The sequence below is a fragment of the Microcebus murinus genome, chromosome 8 (assembly GCF_040939455.1).
Source record: "Microcebus murinus isolate Inina chromosome 8, M.murinus_Inina_mat1.0, whole genome shotgun sequence".
In the NCBI taxonomy this organism is placed as follows: Eukaryota; Metazoa; Chordata; class Mammalia; order Primates; family Cheirogaleidae; genus Microcebus; species Microcebus murinus.
The window spans coordinates 28,554,792-28,561,673 of NC_134111.1; the positions used below are offsets into that span (position 1 = coordinate 28,554,792).

Genomic DNA, 6,882 nt, shown 5'->3' on the forward strand with positions numbered 1-6,882 from the left:
GAAGACTTTTGGAACAAGCAAAGGTAAAACTGAAGTCACCTGTATTCCTCTACAACAATGAAATTCACTATGGGTAAGATTTGGCAAAAAGTCTCATTTAGGATATGAGATGATACCTACATAATTGACAATATGGGTTACAAAAAATAGAGATACTCTGTCCAGAGTAGGAAGGAAAATCCAACAGCTTCTGTAAATGTTGGTGATGATGTTAATTATAGCCCAAGTGCTAACCAGGCTTTTATTCATGTTCCAGGGTAGAAACTCTGTATTCAGTTATGGCCATAATGTTATTCCTTCAAGATCCTTCATCTACCATTTCTTATCACAGTAAATAAATTTTCTCAAACTAAATGAGCTTTCCTGAATAGTACATATAGCTTTTAAAGCAAATTTTTGAGATTTTTTTTTATCATATCATAATTTACATACTATAATATTCACCCTTTCTAATTGTACAATTCAATGATTTTTAGTAAATTTACAGGGTTGTGCAACCATTCCTTCAATCTGAATATTTTAATAGTTTTATTGAGATAAAATTCATCTACCATTTAATTTATACACTTAGATTTTATAATCCAATGAGTTTTAGTATATTCAAAGAAGGAGTTGTGCAACCATCACCAAAAACTAATTTTGGAACACTATTGTCATCCCAAAAGGAAGAAACCTTGTGTGCGTTAACAGACACTCCTATTTTTCGCAAATCTTTTCTTCCCCGCATTCTAGGCAATTAACAATCTATGTTCTATCTCTATAGAGTTGACATTTATGGGAATTTCATATATGTAGAATCATACAATAGGTGACGTTTAGAGATTTGTTTTCTTCATTTGGTATATATTTTCAAGGTTCACCCGAGTTGTAGCATTTTATGAATTCTCTTTTCCTTCTTATAGCCAAGCAATATTTCTTTATATTAATATGTCTCATTTTGTTTATCTATTTGTCAACCAATGAACATTTGAGTTTTTTTCTACATCTGGCTATTAAGAGAAATGCTCCTTTCAACATTCAACTGTACATTTTTGTGTGAACATACATTTTATTTTTTCTTGCACGTATGCATATGAATAGAATTTCTGGGTCATCAAGCAAATCTATGTTTAAAGTTTTAAGAAACTGACAAATTATTTTCACAGCATTTACACAATTTTATACCCATGAGTAGTGTATGAGGATTCAAATTTCTCTTTGCCAACACTTCTTTTTTTTTTTTGACTAGTCATTTTAGTTGGTGTCAGGTGGTATTTCATCATGGTTTTGATTTGCATTTCCTCAGTGATTAATGACTTTGAGCATCTTTCAAGCGCTTATTGACCATTTGTATATTTTCTTTTGGAATAATGACTACTCACATGTTTTGCCCATTTTCAGATTTCTTCAGTTTTCTTTTTCTTTTCATATTTGAGTTTATAAATTTTAAATACTGGACACCTATTAGATATTTATGATTTACAAATATTTTCTCCCATTCTATGGGTTGTCTTTTCACTTTGTTTTCTTATTCTTTTTTTTTTTTTTTTTAATTTGGAATGCTTCACAATTTGGGGTGTTATCCTTGCCCAGGGGCTATGCTAATGTCTGTATTGTTCCAATTTTAGTATATGTGCTGCCAAAGTGAGCACTGTCTTTTCATTTTCTGATAGTATCCTTTGATGCATGACCTTTTTAGTTTTTTAATTCTGCAAAGGCTTAATTTATCTATTTTTTCTTTTATTGTGCTTTTGATGTCATGTCAAAGAAACCATTGCCTAAACCAAGGTCACAAAAGTCCACTCATGTTCCCTTCTAACAGTTTTATAGTTTCAGCTCTTACTTTTAGGCCCCTGATTCATTCGGGGCTGTTTTTGTATGGTGTAAACAATGGATTTGAACATTTGCATGTTGATATCTGGTGTTCCAGTATCATTTGTTGCAAAGACCATTGTCCCCTCCCCCCCTTTACATTGAATTGTTTTGACATCACTGTTGGAAATTATTTGACTATAAATGTAAGAGTTTATTTCTGAATAATCATCTGTTCCATCGATCTATTTATCTATCCTTAAGCCATTACCAGACAACTTTGATTACTATAGTTTGTAGTAAGTTTTGAAATTGGCAAGTGAGAATGCTTTAACATTGTTCCCTCCTTTTAAGATTGTTTTTACTATGCTAGATACTTTGAACTTATATTAACATATGAATTTTAAGGACAGCTTATCAATTTGTGCAAAAAAGTTAGGATTTTGATAGAGATTACAGGAATTTTTTCCATCAATTTTGAGTATATTGCCATCTTATCAATATTAACTCCTTTAATCCATGAATATGGGATATGTTTCAACTTATTTAGATCTTCAATTTTCCTCAGTAATATCTTGTAGTTTTCAAAGTATAAATTTTATAATCCTCTGGTTAAAATTATTTCTAATTTTTTTTTCTTTTTGATGTTATAAATGAAATTGTTTCCTCAGTTCATTTTTGTTTTGTCCTTTGCTAGTGTATACAATTAAATTCTGTATGTTTATAATCTGGCTGAACATGTTTAATAGTAGAATAGTCTTTTAGTGGATGCCTTGGGATTTTCTATATACAAGATCATGTCATATGCAAGCAGAGATATTTTTACTTCTTCCTTTTCAATCTGGATATCTTTATTTTATTTTACTGTCTAATTCATCTGGTAAGAACCACTAGTATAATGTTGAATAGAAGTGGTAAGAATACAAATAACAACCTTGTTTGTTCGTTATTTGGGGTAAAAAAGCATTCACTCTTTAATTATTAATTATGATGTCAGTTTTGGGATTTTTTTATAAATGCCCTTTATCAGTTTTAGGAAATTTGTTTCTTTTCCTAGTTTGTTCAGGGTTTTGGTGATCAAAACCTGGGTTTTTTCAAATGCCTTCTCTGTGTCTGTTAAGATGATCATGTGTTCTCTATCCTTTTTCTGTTGATGAGTTGTATTACAGGAAGTGATTTTCATGTTCATGCAATCTTGCATTTTGGGAATAAATCTCATTTGGTCATTATGTCTAGTCCTTTTCACATACTAGGTTTGGTTTGCTAGTATTTTGTGGAGAAATGTTTGTGCCTAGAGTCATAAGTGGTATTGATCTGTAGTTTTCTTTTCTTGTCATGTCTTTGTCCCATTTTGATATCAGAATAATAACAGTTTCATAGAATGAGCTGGGATATAGTCCCTCTTCTTCTATTTTTTGGAAGAGTTTGTAAACAAACGATATTAATTTTTCTTTAAATATTTGGTAGAATTCACCAGTGAAGGTATCTCTGCCTGGGATTTTCATTGTGTGAAGTTTTTAATTTACTAATCCATTCTCTTATTATAGGTCTATTTTGATATTTTACAATTGCTTCTTGAGTCTATTTTAGTAGTTTGTATCTTTCTGTAAATGTGTCCTTTCATTTAAGTTATCACAAGTGATATCTCCTCTTTCATTCTTGATATTAATAATTTGAGTCTCAGTAATTTGAATCCTCTTTCTCAAAGAACCAACATTTGAATTCCTTAATTTTTTTCTAATTTTTAATTCTTTATTTTATTAATTATCTGTTCTTGTCTTCATTTTTTCCTTTTGCTTTCTCTAGGTTTAGTTTTCTCTTATTTTTACAGTGTATTAAAATGAAACATTTGATTATTGATATCAGTTCTTTCATAATCTTCTTTTTATTTTATTTTCTAACACAAGCATTTATAGCTATTAATTTCCCTCTAGGCAACACCCTATTTGATGAGACTAGGTCATGATATTTGCCTTTACTTCTTTAATCATAGTTTCCATTAATTTTTTGAACATAATTATTATATAATAGTAGCTTTGAAATTTTTGTTTGTTAAGTATAACATTTGCAACTTTTCAAAGATAGTTTCTGATGCTTACTTTTTTCTTACTAAGGTGTTTCACTTTCCTGTTTCTTTGCATGTAGTGATCCTTTATCCCCCAATCAGGCTTTATTGTTGCTGTTGTTTGCTTCCTTATTTGCTTAGTGACTTAACTGAACTCTTTTAGTAAAGTCTATTTCCCACCTTGATGTGTAGCCCCTAAAGTTTCTCTTCAGAGGGTGAGGTCTTTGGCATGTGCATTGTCATCCAATGATGACAGTGGTTTTATCAGGGCTCTCTTTGACCACCTTGTTTGCAGCTTCCACTGATTACTCTATTGTTTTTTAGAATTTGCTGGGGCATAGAGGTTTCACAGTCTGATCCAATTAATTTAGGCCACATTTGTATCTTGAAAGAAATGCTTAGTCTGCTGAAATGGAGTTTTTGTTTGTTTTTGGTTCTTTAGAATAAAACAGAAATTCAGGTAGAGAAATATCACAGAAAATTATAGCTCAGGAGTCCTTGGTGAATTAATGCAACTAGAGTAAAGCACTGTTCCCTACACATGAGTATACCTCAAGATTATCCAGGTGTGTGAGCGAAAGGTCCAGAGTTTGGATACCCTCTCCCCCAAACTACTGACTCAGTAGGTTTCTGGAAGAGCCCACCAATTTGTGGACTCTTAAAATCAATGTCCCAGTTGATATTAGATGTGGTTGTCCAAGGATTCTACTTTGAATAGTTTGGGATTAGAGAAGTTGAAGATGAAAGAACTGAATTCAAGAATCTAAGGGATATGTAAACGAAAAGGAACAAGAGAATTAAAGAGATATGCATTTTGAAGAAGAAAAGAGAACTGTAAAAAGTAGGAAACTGTTCTTTAGCAGTGATTGACCAGCCTTGCAACTCAGACAATGAAAGAACTGGACTGATTTATGATGTATGAATTAAATGATGGGCCATGGTAAAGCTAAATTGTACAGTTCTAGGCATATTAAGAAACCAAAAGAATAGCAAAAAAGGAGATAGCATCAACAATCCAAAAGTAAGTAAGAGGGAAGTGAGTCTGGGATATAAATCAATGACCAAAAGGTCAATCTGATATTAGAAAAAAGTCATGACATCAATATTGTGGACAGGGCAAAAAAGAGTTCTGTGTGAGGCTTTTTAGTCAAGCAAGAAATATAGAAATTTCTGGTAGTTCAATTAGCATGAACTCTTAGAATATTAGAATTAGATGAGATTGAGATACTGCCTAATCACTCAAAATTGGCATAACTCATTTATTTATTCATTCATTCATTCAGCAAGATTTTTTTTTCTTTCTTTCTTTCTTTTTTTTTTTTTTTGAGTGACCACTATGACCAGGGACTGAACTAGGGACTTGAAGTGTATCCCTGAACAAAATAAATGAATGAAGATCTCTGCTACAACAGAGTTGAAATCTAAGGCTCAGAGAAAGATAATAAACTTTTATAAGTTAATTATTAGCACAAATAAGAGTACGGCCCCCAAATTATAAATATTAATGTAATGTCCTTTGCATTCAAATTAGTAAGGAAGCAAAATAAAAACAAAATAATTCAGTGTCCTAATGTGCTAACATTAGTGAGAATGGAAAATGATACAGACATAGAAGTCATACTGGATGAAATGTGGAGAATGAAGACATTTAGAAACTTGGGTATTAGGTTTAAAAAAAAGGACCATTAAAAATAATAATTTTAGAGCTCTACTAAAATCTGCTGTTGCAAGTTATTATTGGTCTCACAATAATAAGTAGAGGTAGCTTCTTCAACTACTAAAGAATTAAAGAAATATTATACCAGAGCAGACGATAAAAACCTTTTGGAAACAAAAACAAAATATACATAATGTTTTTGTGACTAACTAGTAGTCTTACTTACACATGATTTAAGATTTTTAAGAAATAGGTGCTTAGAAGCCTCTGGGCAATCATAATAATAATTTTAGTTAATTTTTAATGAACATCTACAATATGCCAAGCACAGGCATCCAGACCATATCTCTATTATCTTATATAATGCCCATGATAATCACATTTGCTAGGGAATAGTATTTCTCCAACTTTACCAGTGAGAAATGATGGTTTAATTTCTCAACTATCACAGATAAACTCAATGACAAAGGTGGGATTAGCTTAAGAATATTGTCAACTTAACCTCTATACCACCCTGAGCATCACTACACTTAAATTAATGGAACAGATGGTTCTGTACTCAATAGTAGGAAGAAAACAGAATCTTTGAAGAGTAGAAATAAATGAGAAAATAAAAAAAACTAAACCCTTTTAAAAAGAGAATTAGGATACGCAAAATGCCAAAAAGTTACTATTAATCTTATCAACTATATGCACATACAGGCTACATGTAGTTTATATAAATAGCCCTGCAATTATATGATTATAAGATCCATCAGGAGTGATTACGATGCATCTTCAAATGGTTAACAATTATATCCTTTAAATTTCTTTACATGACTTGGTATATGAAGAAAAAGAGAAAAATCTATCTATTTTCTACATTGGTAAATATTCATAATTGATTAATAAAGATTGAACAGCCCCAGGACTAAGCTAAGCATATTTCAGATCCGTCAAGCTCTGCTCAGTTTATTAAACCATGTTTTCTCTTCTGATTTATTTTTTTTTCATCAGCTGAAAACTTGAGCTCCTAAATAAGTATTAGATAATTTCAGATTCCTTACAAGTAGGAAAAATTACATCTACCTCTATCCATTTTCTTGGGCTAATTGCAGTCTGATTGGGGAATTAGGTGAATGCTATGCCTTATTTCATACTCCTGGTTTTAAACTAAAGCTACATTTTTAAGTACATCAGCAAACTTTGTCCTATATAGGTAGGAACAGTCCATCCTCCTGGCTGGAGAAGGATATTCATCTTAGAAAGAGAGATCAGTCAGTTTTGTCACAGAATGCAAGTATGGCTCCATTTGGTAGCAGTTCTGGGTTAAAATAGGATTTAATGCCCATCCAGAAAATGTCTGCTTCCTTTTAGAATTGTTTTTTAT

The 6,882-nt window shown here is 31.4% G+C and overlaps 1 non-coding gene across 1 annotated transcript; it reads right to left on the minus strand.

Moving 5' to 3' along the window:
- Positions 1 to 1,527: 1,527 nt before the first annotated feature.
- On the minus strand, positions 1,528 to 1,631 carry LOC142872839 (U6 spliceosomal RNA). The gene has a single exon (XR_012920925.1). It is a non-coding gene; the product is annotated as a U6 spliceosomal RNA (small nuclear RNA).
- Between the last annotated feature and the right edge of the window lie 5,251 nt (positions 1,632 to 6,882).